At 36.3% G+C, this 15,134-nt stretch overlaps 2 protein-coding genes and 3 non-coding genes across 5 annotated transcripts in view; 4 read left to right on the top strand and 1 right to left on the bottom strand.

Moving 5' to 3' along the window:
* Positions 1–15,134, top strand: part of LOC141381647 (uncharacterized) — a 751,802-nt gene that overhangs the window by 220,195 nt on the left and 516,473 nt on the right. The gene's annotated exons all lie outside the window — the stretch shown is intronic.
* LOC108183687 (uncharacterized) overlaps positions 1–15,134 on the top strand; it is a 119,518-nt gene that overhangs the window by 11,681 nt on the left and 92,703 nt on the right. The window lies entirely within an intron of this gene.
* Positions 6,237–6,318, bottom strand: trnas-cga (transfer RNA serine (anticodon CGA)). The gene has a single exon. It is a non-coding gene; the product is annotated as a tRNA-Ser (tRNA).
* trnas-gcu (transfer RNA serine (anticodon GCU)) lies at positions 8,195–8,276 on the top strand. The gene has a single exon. It is a non-coding gene; the product is annotated as a tRNA-Ser (tRNA).
* trnas-gcu (transfer RNA serine (anticodon GCU)) lies at positions 10,128–10,209 on the top strand. The gene has a single exon. It is a non-coding gene; the product is annotated as a tRNA-Ser (tRNA).

Raw genomic sequence — 15,134 nt, 5'->3', positions numbered from 1 at the left:
CAACATGCATAGAAAGTGAAATAATTAATATTCACTGATTAAAAAAAAAAAGTATCACAGATTAAAAGACTAATATAAATTTCATTCATTCATTCAACTTCTTTTTGGCTTAGTCCCTTTATTAATCTGGGGTTGCCACAGTGGAATGAACCACCAACTTATCCAGCATGTTTTATGCAGCAGATGCCCTTCTAGCTGCAACCCAGTATTACGAAACACCCAGACACACTTATTCACACACACATTTATACACTACAGACAAATAAGCTTACCAAATTCAGCCATAGCGCATGTCTTTATACTTGTGGGGAAACCGGAGCACTTGGAGGAAACCCTCACGAACACTGGAAGAATATGCAAACTCCTCACACAAATGCCAACTGACCCAGCCGAGGCTCGAACCAGCGACCTTCTTGCCGTAAGGTGACAGCACTACCCACTGCGTCATCCTAATATAAAGAATATCAAGCATTATAAAATGCATTTATCACAGCATATACTAAACAGAAAACAACATACGCACCGGAGCACAACCAAATGTTGAAGTGTCTCGCTTAACAAGGCTGTCAACATGAGAAGTGCTGCTGTAAAATCAATTCCTGGAACATAAGATGTGGCATACAAACAAATATGAAGGAATCCATACAAAGCTAGAATTTAATAATATTAATCAAGTGGAGAAAGTTTAGAAAGAGTACCTTAGAGTCAGGTCCATAGCATTCTTCAGTTGATCTCGCATCTTTCGATGAAAACCTAGAAAATAATTTTAAACATGTGGGTGTACATTTATTGTTGTTTGTAAGTAAAAACCTACAAATTTAAAATAGTATGTAAGCCATTAAAACCATGGTATAGATAATGAGACATACTTACATCTTGTAACTGAGCCATGCTTTCTTATGACATGCCTTCATTGGTCTGATGCTGTTAGGCTGCATTCTGCTGTTCAATCTTGTCCTGAAAGACAATTGGAAACTTCAAAAACTTCTGGAAAGCAATAAGATGAAGCAATAACTATTTACTTATTTTGAGATATTAATAAAATAGGTAAAATAGCTCAAGGTACCAGTTTCAGAACAGATGAGACAAATTATTACAATAAAGAACAAAGTATAACTTAAAACGTCGATTTATACAACATGGTATGTTAATAATTCTACATTAACATAAGTATAACGTTAAACGATAGTAAAGCACCAACAATTCTGGACATGAGAGTTTGTGAACACTCCTCAACATTAATGTAACTTAGACACTGAAACGAAGATATGAAACTTAACGTTACGCACGCCACGTTTGTAACTAGCCACGTTTACATAATCAGTCACTTTGTCTGTGACAAAATTGTGATTTTTCTTCACAAAATGGCGGTGTAACTTAACTTATATAACCGTCTAAAATTACATTTCAGCCGTCAACCGTGGCTAGAAAAATGGCCTCAAAATATAAAACATTATCGATAATTACAAATTTCCAGTATTAATAACAAAAGGTTTTATATCAAGGTAACGTTATATGAAGACTTTAGTCGCGCGAGCTCCGGGCCACACCGCACATTACTCACGGGTCACGGCCCGATTCCGGTGCACGGATACGGCAGCGTCGCGCTTCTGCCGCCGCAGCTGGCCCGAGTGTATTTTGCTAATTGGGTTGCGATTATATTCCGCCGTGGCAACACTAACGTTAATTAATAAAGCAGTAACGTAACGTAAGATATAAGGCGCGAATACGTAACGTAGGCGACAAAGGGAACTTTTACACCGAGAAAACTAACAGCATATAGTACTCACCGTCTATAACGTTATGTCCCTCGGTGACTTCGATATCACATTGTATTAACTTCTTTAATAAGCTGCAGACATCTTAGCAAACTCCATCCTGCAGGCCAGCCCGGAGCACTTAAAGCGGGGGATAGCCGAGACCCGAGAGTCAGACAAAATCAACAGAACACGGCTTCACATGTAAAAATGAGACTGAAAATATATCTTTAATGCATTCTTACCTGATAAGTGTGGACTCCAAAATAGACTTTTCTTTGAAAAGCGTGCGAAGTTCTGTGTAAACAGCCAGCATACTCTACCGACCGCCTCAGTAACAAACACTACTATAACGTCTCAACAAGCCAAATTCTTAAAGAGACAGCAACATCACCACCTGTATGAAGATGCTGTCACTCTGCATGGTTCTTATTCTACATCCCATAAACTAAAGGGTCTTAAACAATAAGCAAAGAGCAGTATTTACGTTTTTAATGATTAAAATTACATTCAATTATAAATTAAATTATTAACATTTGTGAGAAAAAATGTAATTAAAATACATGAAAAAAAATTAATTATTAAAATATTTAATTCAATCAATTTATTAATTTATTATATTTTTAAATTATGTATTTTAGTATTAATGTTTAGTATTAATACATTTAAATTAGTGTTATATAGTGTCTTGATCTTATCATGAGCTGAGGGTACAATTTTGTTCCTATAGGGAAACAAAATATATAATTGTACCTTTAAAGGTGCCAAATTGGTCCTTTACGGTACAATTTTGTATCCAAATGTGCTATAAAAGGTACAAAAATGTACCTTTCAAACCTAAATCTGGACATTTGTACCTTTATAGCCCATTTGGGTACAAAATTGTACCCTAAGGACCAATATGGGACCTTTAAAGGTACAATTTTATATTTTGTTCCCTCTAGGAACAAAATTGTACCCTCATTGTACCTTTTTTTCTGAGAGTGTGTAATAATTTATTCATTTATATTTATATCCTATATATATATATATATATATATATATATATATATATATATATATATATATATATATATATATATATATATATTTCCTTATTATATATATTCTTAATATATTATATCTTTTTCATATGTAATGATATTTGCGTATTGCTCTGCATCTTGTGTGTAGTGTGTAAGCCAGGCGCACTTTGCGCCAAACAATAGACCAACTTTGTTCTGGTCTAAAGAACAGACTATTTACAGTTTCTCAAAATAACAACGCGCCAAAACACGCCTGCTTTTTTAGACCAGAATGCCCATACAAGCACATACGAGCGCAAATGCATTTGCTGTTTAAACAGTTTGCGCAATGCTTCAAAATGACCCTTGCGCCGAGGTGAAAGTAGCAAATAGCAATTGCTTTGCGTCTTGTGCCACATTGCGCCGGGTGTATGATAGGGCCCTATGCATCTATATTAGCTAAACGATTATAGGACATTCTTTCAGACCTAATAGATACTTATCAAACAGGTTTTATAAAACAAAGACAAACATATGATAATATATGGCGAGCCCTTCACGTAATAGATTATATAGCTCAAAACAAGATTAGCACTCTTCTAAGTAGCCTAGACGCAGAAGAAGCTTTCGATTCGATGAGTTGGGATTTTTTATATTTAGTTCTGCAATGATTTGGATTTGAGAATGACACTATACATTTTTTAAATCTTTATATTAAACTCCTACAGCTAGAATTAAAATAACTGTGGATATTTTCAGAACATATTATATTAGAGGATGTCGACAAGGGTACTCATTAAGTCCTTCCTTATTTGTATTATTTGTTATACCATTGGCACAACTAATCAGAGATTATGCAGAAATAAGAAATATAAAATTTGTTTATATGCTGATGATGTGTTTCTGTTTCTTACATACCCAGAATTTAGTTCACCTAAGGTGATGCATTCTCTTGACAAATTTGGATTACATTCAGGATATAGATTAAATTTACTTAAAACACAAACTCTTTAATGCAACTATAACCCAGATGATAAAATACACAAGGATTATGCATTTAAATGGAAAATACCTTCTATCAGATATCTTGGGAGTTCAAATCTCTGCAGACCTATCAGATATCTATAAAAATAAATGACTTTCCCATTACAGAAACTATAATAAAGGATTTGAACAGATGGCCCCTTCTATCTTTAGATCTATATAATCGAATAGAGATAATAAAGATGAATATATTACCATGCCCACTTTTTCTCTTTAAAGCTTTACCAGTGGAGAAACCAAAAAGCCAATTTGATGAATGGAAAAAACTAGTGTCTCGCTGTAAGGCAGCACAGCTTAGACACATAGTTTGTTGGTGCAATGACAAATACTGTGCAAAGTGGAAAGAATTTGAAGAATTACTAATCCACTTACCTCTCCAATAATTATTAGGAGATAGAAACTTCTAACATACAGAATTGCATAAATTGAATTCCCTGACAAAGAGCTCTTTAGAAATTTGGTACAAAGAATTAAAGAATCCTAAATGTGAAAAACAAGCTAAGATATTAAGAGGGGTTGAACGTGATATTCAATTTAAACCAGCAAAACTAGATCTAAGATTTAAACAATGGAGTTTGTAGGCCATAACATCCTTCTGTCTCAACACTACTGATAATGAACTAGAAAGTTTTCAACAACTTTCCAATATATATAACTTAGATAAACAAGACTTTTTCCGTTACCTTCAAGTTAGACACTACTTCAATAAAAGCATAAGAGATTCTGAAGACATAAAAACAACAGTAGTGCAGGTATTTATAGATGCTTACAAAAAGAAGGTTAATAAAAAAACTAGTATCAAGAATTTATTCCTGTCTGACATTAACAAAGAAACACTCAATAATGTATACAAAACATAAATGGGAAAGGGTAGCCAAATTAATACTAACAAATGAGGAATGATTGACTCTTTGGGAAACACAAATGATCACAATTAATTCCGATTAATGGAGGGGATTTATTTGGAGAAATGTTATCAGGTTTTTTTATATCACCTAAAATAAAATACTTTCAAAGTAGAGATCAAAAAATGGTGAATGCTGGAGAAAATGTGAAATTGTATTGGCAGATCATGTCCACATATTTAGGGACTGTAATATTATACAAAAGATTTAAATAAAGAGATAAATGCAATAATGAGATTGAATCTGGTATGTAATTTTAAAACTATGTACCTGGGAATTTACTCTGCAGAAATACCATAAAATGATGTGTATCTTCTTAACACACTACTAACAACTAGCAAAAAGAACATTACAAAAAAAAAATGCTAAAGGAAGATCCTCCATCTGTAGGCGAATGGTATGATATTGTTAAAGAGGTGTATGACATGGAAGTACTGACATTTAACTTGAGACAACAAGCCTATAAAATTTCTGCATACTGGGGTAAATGGTTGAGAAGAAGCTTCTTGCTTTAAGTGGGGAGTCCCCAACAGATTTCCATCGCCTAAACAACTCAGCTACGACTACATGTACTGCCATGTCCTAATGGCTAGTACACATGTTGTGCATCCAGATGAAACTTTCGGCAAGCGATTGCTCAACCGCAAAAGCTGTGGCTCCACAAAAAGGGTCTTATAAGGGTCCAAACGGGGACTTTAACCCTGTACCCTTAGATTGAAAGTTTGATGCGCTACTGACTGAGCCATCCGGGCTCCATGGCATTGTTTTTGAGTAGACAAGGTTTAGAGTTGTGGTCGGCGCAGACCTTTACGGTACACAAAAATTTTCTGTGACGTGGGGTTTAGGCTTGTGGTTGTTGTAGATGTTGCTAAACACAACAGGTTACTGTGAGGTTGGGTTAATGGTTGTTGTAGGTGTAGACATCAATAAAACAAAATAGTTTTACTCCATGTCTTGTAGGGGACAATAAATGGATCAATAGCAACTGCAGAAGGGGTTACTGTTGTTGTGGCAATGAATGGAGACTTAACAATTGAAAAGATTCCTTCCATGCCTTAGAAGCGTGACTTGATCAGTGCTTATCTACACAGCATGCTGGCATCAAAGGTCCCGTTGCTCATAACGTATCACTAGTCTTCCACACTTTAGGAAACATAAACATTCAGCACGTGCCATTAGCACAGCCTGCACTAAAAGGAGGCTGGAGATTACGGATGGCAACACAGAGTCCAACGCCAATATAACCTTGAAAAATCTGCTGTGACCCAGATTCAAACTGGAGTTGCTGCGGCCACAACGCAGAGTACTAACCATTATACGATCACGGCAAGCTATGGGACAACCACTGGACCTTCACTCTCTGTCAAATGTCTTTGAAAATGGAGGGCCTCCAGGGCAGTTAGGTACCATGGCTGCCGATTTATTTTTGTGGCTTTTGCCTACCATCACATCCCTTTTCACAAGAAACAATGGAGTTGTTAACAATCAAGGAAGGTCACAAATTAAAATACTGCACACTGCCAGCACGTAGTCGGCAGGACTCGAACCTGTGTGGGGAGACCCCAATGGATTTCGAGTCCATCGCCTTAACCACTCGGCCACAACTACATGTACTGCCATGTCTTCATGGCTAGCACACGTGTGGTGTGGTGCATCCAGATGAAACTTTCAGCAAGCAATAGCTCAACCGCAAAAGCTGTGGCTCCACAAAAAGAGACTTATATGCCCAAACTAGGACTTGAACCCTGGACCCTCAGATTAAAAGTCTGATGCTCTACCGACTCAGCCATCCAGGCTCCATGGCTAAGCTTTTTAAGTAGGCAAGGTTTAGGGTTGTGGTCGGTGCAGACCTTTAGGGTACACAAAAGTTTACCGTGACGTGGGGTTTAGGCTTGTGGTTGGTGTAGATGTTGCTAAAACACAACAGGTTACTGTGAGGTTGGGTTTTTGGTTGTTGTAGGTGTAGACATCAGTACAACACAATAGTTTGGACTCCATGTCATGTAGGAGACATTAAATAGATCAATAGCAACTGCAGAAGGTCTTTCTGTTGTTTTCTATAATTTCTTTCCATTCTTTTGGTCTATTTTTTTCAAGTTAGTAAATTGATTTTCAATAACTCTTGTCAAAGATAGAGAATAAATTGGAAATGCACAGCGATGAAGGAAGGGTGATTAACTTTAAAGAAAATCAATATGCTTTTAAAGATGGTATACTAAAAATGTTTTATTCTTGCTTATCTAAAGACATGTTTGTTACACCCAAAGCAGAAGAGTACTGAAAAAGATTATATCCCAATATCTAAAAGAAGGAAATATGGCAAAATTTGAGAGCTTCTTGGAAAAGTCCAGTTTTAGAGAATTTTGATTACATTTTCAGACAAAACTGTTTATTAAGTGAAATTAGATTGTGTAAAATAGGTTTGGCAAATTGTCATTTTAGAATTATAAGGTTCTATCTGCGTTCTGAATGATTTTGAGATATTGAGCTTAAAAGTTTTTGCATTCCATATATCAAACAATATGTGTGTAGCATTTCTCTTTCATACAATGATCATTTGCATTTAGAGAACCCTTAAGGTCTCTGTCTTGTCAGTTACTTTGCACTTGCGAATTGAAGTAAAAAACACAAGTCATTTTCCACTTGGAATTATGAGGTTCTATCTGCCAGATCATTCATTGAAGCTTTACTTTTCAAGAAATGCAATCAAAAAATGTATAAGTTGGTGTTGTAACAATATGTTGATACTTGAGAAAGTTAAATTTTGGTTTCTATAACATTTATTTCATGTTTTAGGATGAATATTTTTCTTGTTTAAATTGAGCTTACAAAGCTGGGCTAAATATTTTTTTCCAGTGCTGATGTTAGTTTTATCTAATTAATATGTTAATATTTATGACATTTTATGCTTTATATGAATTACTGAATTGTATTTATTGAATGATATGGCCTGTGAATTGAATTAAGTTTTTGCCCTTCAAGGCTTAATATTAAATTGAAAGACTTTAAAAGAAACAGACAATGACCAGATGAGTTTAATAAACACTGAATAGTGTTTCACTGACTATATGTAAACAAATAAATATATTTCACATTTAATATAGACAATTTTTAATATTGATATCTTTTTCAACAATATAAAATGTAACATTTCATTTCTTTTTTGTTGACGCGTGCTTCCGTGGAAGGTGTTTTACTCGCACCCTCTTATCGTTTTGAAGGATGTTGTTGCAAAATTTTATGTCATCTTTACCGAAAATAGCAGCAAATACATACAGAAATGCCATAGTCCAGCCCCCATCAGGAAAGTAAGTACATACATGACGAGGTGGCCGAGTCCATTGAATCCCTTTCTTACTGTTCATATGCTCCGTCGTTCATATGGAAAAACTGAAAGTCATCTTACCGAAAAATAGTTCCAGAAACATACATATACAAATATGTGCCACAGTCGTGCCTCCACCAGAGTAGGGGGAATATACTTGACGAGGTGGCCGAGTGGTTAAGGCGATGGATTGCTAATCCATTGTGCTCTGCACACGTGGGTTCAAATCCCATCCTTGTCGCTTGTATTCTCTGGCATTTGAGAGAGCCTGGTGCTTCTTTGGAAGTTCTTTTACTTGAATCGTCTAAATATGTGCCACAAATCGACCTCCACCAGAGAAAAAGGCAAATGTGTGACGAGATGGCTGAGCGGTTAAAGGGCCATGAAACCCCCTCGTTTCAGCAGGGTGTTTTCACACCTCTACTTTGGAAAAAGTCAGAAAAGTGGGCGTGTCCAGCTCTGTTTAGGGGGGAGTGTCGGAGGAAGAAAAGTGGGATGGTGTGGGAGTGTCTATTTGGGCACGCGCGAGTTTCAGAGTCAAAATTCACACACACAGTAGAAAGTGATGATGTTTAACCTACATGGACATCTGTAGTCGAATTATTTGCCAAATTATTAAATGTTGGACTTTAACTGCAGTTTGGCTCTTTCATTCAGGGAATTCATTCATGCCCTTCGCGACAAACGAGATATTTGAATCGAGGAACTGCTCTTAGCGTGTATTTTTCATGCAATGTTTGATACCGCACGGCGAATGAGAGAGAAAAAAAACCCTCCGCATTTCGCGGAAACTTAGATGCACACGGCAGGTAGCGTCAGAAAGCCGCGTGTGTTATTCCGGTCACTAAATGCGGTAAAAACCCTACACGAGGTTAAAGTTTGGTTGTGGTGCAAACATGTTTACACTCGGTGCAATAGTTTGTTAGATACGAACAAACTGAATAAACAAAGAGCACTGGTCGCTCACTTACCAAATCTGTAGAGACAGGACAATCACCAGCAACTACTAGAGCCGCGTCTTTATGAAGAGAATACTACAAGCGAATCCGGATCTCAGCGTTTGCAGATGAGAACAGCTCTCAGGTAAACAATAATCCTCCTTAGACACGTAAGTTATTGTTGTCGAGCGTCGCGTACACTGTTAATCCACACGTGACTCTGAGCTCTCACAGAGAGAAAATGAAAACGAAACTTAACTGCAGCAAACTATAAAAGCAACACTTCACGCTTGTTTTGCCAACACAACGTGGCGTCTTTGTCGTGTAAACACGGTGATAGTAATGAATATTAATGAAGTTGCACAATAGAGCGCGCTGATTGGTTTGAACCAAGCCTTACTCATGCATTAATGCATCACACTGTAAGACGTAATAAGACACACTCTGGCACAGACGCCCAGTCTGCACGCTGGAATACAACGCTATTATGTCATGGCCGTGACGCAGCTTCAAAAATTAGTTTCAAACAGGAAGTACGAATTTGCTTGAAATAACGCAAAAACAACCAATTTACACTTTTTAGTGAAATATAGGTGTCCTAATAGTGTTTTTAGCAGTGTGGGACACATATACGACTGTCAACAGCTCAAAAAATGTGTTTTGGTGTTTCGTGACCCTTTAAGCCAATGGACTGCTTATCCATTGTGCTCTGCACGTGTGGGTTTGAATCCCGTCCTCGTCGCTCATATGATCTGGCATTTGAGAGAGCCTGGTGCTTCCGTGGAAGTTGTTTTGAAGGATGTTGTTGCAAAATTTAATGTCATCTTTACTGAAATTACCTGCAAATACATACATAAATGCCATAGTCCAGTCCCCATCAGGAAAGTGGATTATGCATGACAAGTTGGCCGAGTGGTTAAGGTGATGGACTGCTAATCCATTGCGCTCTGCATGCGTGGGTTTGAATCCCATCCTCGTTTCTCATATGTTCTGATGTTTGAAAGAGGCTGGTGCTCTCAGCCCACATCAGGAAAGTGAGTACATACATGATGAGGTGGCTGAGTCCATCGAATCCCATTCTTGTCATTCATATGGCAAAACTGAAAGTCATCTTACCGAAAAATAGTTGCAGAAACATACACATACAAATATGTGACGAGGTGGCCGAGTGGTTAAGGCGTTGGACTGCTAATCCATTGTGCTCTGCACGCGTGGGTTCGAATCCCATCCTTGTCGCTTGTGTGCTCTGGCATTTGAGAGAGCCTGGTGTTTCCTTGGAATTTTTTTTACTTGCACCCTCTTAGCATTTTGAAGGATGTTGTTGCAAAATTTAATGTCACCTTTACTGAAAATAGCTGCAAATACATACATAAATGCCATAGTTGGGTGAGCGGTAAGATGGCAGCATAGAACGTACTCTCCTGGTCAATGTGTTGAAAAAGCCCTTATACTTTTACCAATTCAAGTGAGCTTTGCGCTAGACGACTTCAAAATGAATAGGGCAAAACCTTAAAAGGGGAATTCAAAGCCAAAATTAAGCGAGGAGGAAAAGGAGACGAGGAATGATAACGACAAATTAGGCCTACCTGAGAAAGAACATGGCGCCAAAACTTTGCGAGCAGTGAAAGCACTCAGCAGAGATATCTCAGAACTGAAGACGGATTTAAGAAAATAATTCAGCCAATTCAAAGAGTTCAAAAAGGATATGAAAACAGAAGTGGACAAGCTGAAAAGCGACATAAACCAGAAGCTAGAAGGCATCCCCGAAGATATTCAGTCACATGGCACAAGACTGAATAAAGCAGAGGAGCGAATAAACTGAACTCGAGTTGGCAAACCTTGAACTAAAAGACGCCTTACTGCACACCTTGAAAGAGCAAAAAATGATGCAGAATAAGGTCACAGATCTCGAGGGCCAATCACGACAAAATAATATCCGAATATACGGTATTAAAGAAGGAGCAGAAGGGACGTCCATGATTAATTTCATCACATCTTTGCTAAAAACTGAGCTCTCACTGGACTCCAATTTAGACCTGCAGGTACAGAGAGCGCACAGATGAACCGCAACACGATGGCAAGCCGATTTTCTTTGCGCATGATTTCCCCATGGAGATTAATGCAAAACTGAAGGAATATAAAGAAGTAAAAAAAGTCCTCAAGGAGAACAAAATTAGAGTTCAGACGCCCTACCCAGCCAAGATGCGAATACACTGGGAGGCAGGACCACAACTTTACGAAAGCGTGGCTGAAGCTACGTAAGACTTGAATAAGAGAGGATATACGGTGGATCTGACGATGACGCAGCAGGTATCCGAAGACCATCGGTGTCGATGGGAAGAAAGACTGACATGCCGTACCCAGTGGCCAAGAGCTGGACGGATCGCTCCTGATCGTGTTCGGGAAAGATTGAAGAGCTTTCAGAGACAAACACCGAATGAAGATTACCTGTTGAGAAACACCGCTGACTGTTAACTTTAAAGAGGTATGTGGAGGCACTGTTACGATACACAACTTACAAATAACGCTATTTCAAATTACTTTATAAGTGCGAACTGACTTCGGCTGAAATACTTAAACTCTAACCATTCTACAATTTGTTTTTTTCTACAATGTTGCTTCATTTAAAAGGTAAAAACTACGTCGTTCTGGACTGAATATGTTTCATTTTGTATTTGAACAATCCTCATGATTCCTAGTTAGTTGGAATCCTCGATTGGATATAGAAATCATGTTGTTTAAAATAATATTTACTTAACTTAATAATCTGAGTTAAAAAGAAAAAAAAGATCGGGGACAAGTGTTTAGATTGGTATGTTAGAAATGAGGGGCCCCTGCAAGAGGCAGGAATAAATCCCTCTCCCCAGGACTGGAGCTGGGTTTTGCTGGGTCAAACGTGGTCCACAACTTTGAAAGCCAATGTTCTTTTTTCTTTGTTTATTTTTATTATCATTTTTGTTAGTTTTAAAGGTTGCCAACTTAACTTTCTGAAATTACCATGCAGAGATATGTTAAAATTGCATCTTTAAATGTAAATGGGTTAAATAACCCAATTAAGAGGAGTAAGGTTATAGCAAAAATAAAACGTAAAAAAAAAAACAAATCATATTCTTGCAAGAAACACACTTTTCCCCATCTGAACATGATACACTTAAAATAAATTTGGATATACACAAACTTTCTATAGTTCTTTTAGGAAAAATAATAAAAGGGGAATTTCAATATCAATACATAATTCTCTTAATTTTGAGTTGCTAATAGAGATATCAGATAAAGAAGGCAGATATATTTTGCTTCAGGGAAAACTAAATAAACAATTAATCACTTTAGTAAATATATATGCACCCCCTGGCAGTAAAACGCTGTTCAATACAATTATCAACCTTTTGGCTATGGAAACTAAGGGAATAACAATATGTGCAGATGATTTCAATATAGTTCATAACCAACAAAAAGACACTTCCAATAATAAAATAATTCAAACGGCTCAATTAAGAAGTTTTAAGAATTCATTAAAAGATCTTGGAGTATTAGATGTTTGAAAAGATCTTCACCCCTCAAAACGAGAATACTCCTATTATTCTTCACCCCATGCAGTTTACAGTAGGATTAAATATTTTTTTTATGTTTAGCAAGGGACAGACACAGGCAAAATACAAGTATACTAGGGAAAACAGAAGTAGTGGCCCAAATTAAATCAGAAATTATACTTAGAGAATGATAATGGGGAAGTAAGTCCTATAATCTTATGCACTGCAAATTTTAGATAGTAGATTTAACTACCTTGGAGTTAAAATTAACAGTCCCTCAGAGTTTTTATGGGAACCACTATAAGTGTTAAAAATAACACTTTTGAAAGTGTTAACATTGTCAACACCAAGAGAGTGTTAATTAACAAACTCTTATTGTGTAAAATATCTGTTAAATTTCCAAAAAATACCAGCAGCTGTGGTTGCCAGAATGTTTCTGTGAAAAACATAGAAGTTTTATATAACTGTATAAATTTACAAAAATTAACCATATTTCATGAACTAACACATTGTTTATTTTACAAAATCATAGCTTAGTGCACGAAAATGTAAAGTCTTTAGATGCAATAATGTTTTCATGTGTGATTGCTAGTAGCAAACAGATTTTGACTGCATTAGTAACTACACAGTTACCTTTAAACAAAAGAAGATGCAGCATAACATCAAATATTCTCAGTTCATCTTGGACTTGAACAGAGACGCTATTATCCTCCACAATGGTGACACAAAAACCCTTTTGCTGTTTTTCTTTCTTTTTTTTTTCATTTTTAGATTTTACGGAAAAATACCAGCAGCTGGGTTTGCCAGTAATCTGCTGTTTTCAACATTTTAGATTTGTAAATTCAGTTTCCAGAATATATCTGTTAAAAACAAATCCCATAGTCTGTATTTTCCATTCGAACACACGTAAGCCTTAAATTCCAGAGCAAAATCCCCACTAGTGTCCTCACTACAGAGGGCTGAACACTCAGACAGTAATGAAGTTAATGAGACAATTAAGTGACTAATTAAAGGATGATTGAGAATTGTTGATGAACAACAGTTAACAAGCAGAATCACTGAAGGACAGAAAAACACTAGCCAAAACCAAAGATGAAATCAACTGAGAAAAAAAAACTCTAAATAAAATAATAATCAATAAAAATAAAACAAATTATACAATAAAAAAAGTTATTTTTCAACATCTTTAAAAAAACTCATCACATTAAACAACTTATCATGGAGCTTCACCTATTACTGACCTTTGACTTTATTTCTGTCATGTGAACAAAAGCTCTTAATGAAACTTCTGTTGTTCATTTGAAGTCACCATGATGGAGGACAGAGTCTGCTTTAGTCAGGCTCTTCAACTTCTTGCTATAAATGTCTTTTAATTTGGCTGCTATAGTTAGTGTTAATTACACTATTTATACATATAACATGAAAAGCTGAAAGAAAATTAAAGTGTCAGTCTGAAGAGATTATTTATGATATCATAGCCATCCTTTCCGTTTTCTAAATCAATATCATATTAGTTGTGTGTGAGAAATAAATAATATACATAAATGAAACCACTGAAGCTCCAAGAAAACAAAAGCGATATTTACAATGAGAATGTTTGATCAATGGCAGAACTCAAAAACACCCAGACATCAACAATTAGTCTTTGAATCTCAATAATGGTGACAAAAAAATAAATAAAAATCAATAAAAAAAACACTACTGAAATATCACCTCCCAAAAACAACACAAAATAAAGGAAAAGAAAGAGATTGTAAGAACATAAAGCTGCATAATTTATTCATGCTGCAATGCATGCTGGGAGCTTTGTACTATGCTGGCACCCAGCATGCATTGCGGCATGAACTATGCAGCTTTTTTTTTAGCAACCACGGTTGAGGTTCATATCCTGATTCTTGATGTCTGTGTGTTATATGAGCAAGCTGGAGCTTGAATGTTTAGTGCATGACAGGTTAATTATTAATGGCATCCTAATTGTTTGTTGAATCTTCTATGAAGAGCAGCAAACAGCCAGAAGTATTGTCCCATGCAGTTTTAATACAACTATATTTGCATATTTTTATGAGTCAACTTATTAAACACCTGAAACTTTATCTATAACAATTAAGCATAAACAGTATAGTATCTCTTGACCTTTCTTGCTATAGCTGATGAGTTTCAGAAACACAGCTATAGCAGTCAGAGAAACATTAGAATATAAGAGTAAAGCTTCAAGAGCTCAAATAAGCAGCCTCTGATCTCCATGATGGTGAGGTCAAATGAAATATTTTTAATAAAAAAAATATAACCTCTGTTCATTGTCAAATATTCTTACAGAAATGAAGTCAAACTGTAATCAGTGAAGCTGCTTATGCTATTATTTAATGGAGTTGTTTAATCCTCTGTTTTAATTCAGTTGGTTTGGTGTGAGGCTGTGTCTGTAGTTTCATTTCTTCCTTCAATTTCTTATTCCTTCAGTGATTGTGCTTGTTAACAGCAGGTGTTCAACAGCAGGTGTCTGAATTCACTTATTTGTGGTCATTCACTCTGTCTAGTGGACTAAACTAATTGACCAATTTAAGGGCCTGGTGAATGAGGGTGTGGCGAGATTTCAGACACTCTGATTAGTTTCTTTAATACAAGAGTTTTCTA

The sequence above is a fragment of the Danio rerio genome, chromosome 4, assembly GCF_052040795.2.
Source record: "Danio rerio strain M-AB ecotype USA chromosome 4, GRCz13ab, whole genome shotgun sequence".
Classification (NCBI taxonomy): Eukaryota; Metazoa; Chordata; class Actinopteri; order Cypriniformes; family Danionidae; genus Danio; species Danio rerio.
This window is presented reverse-complemented; position numbering and strand designations above follow the sequence as displayed.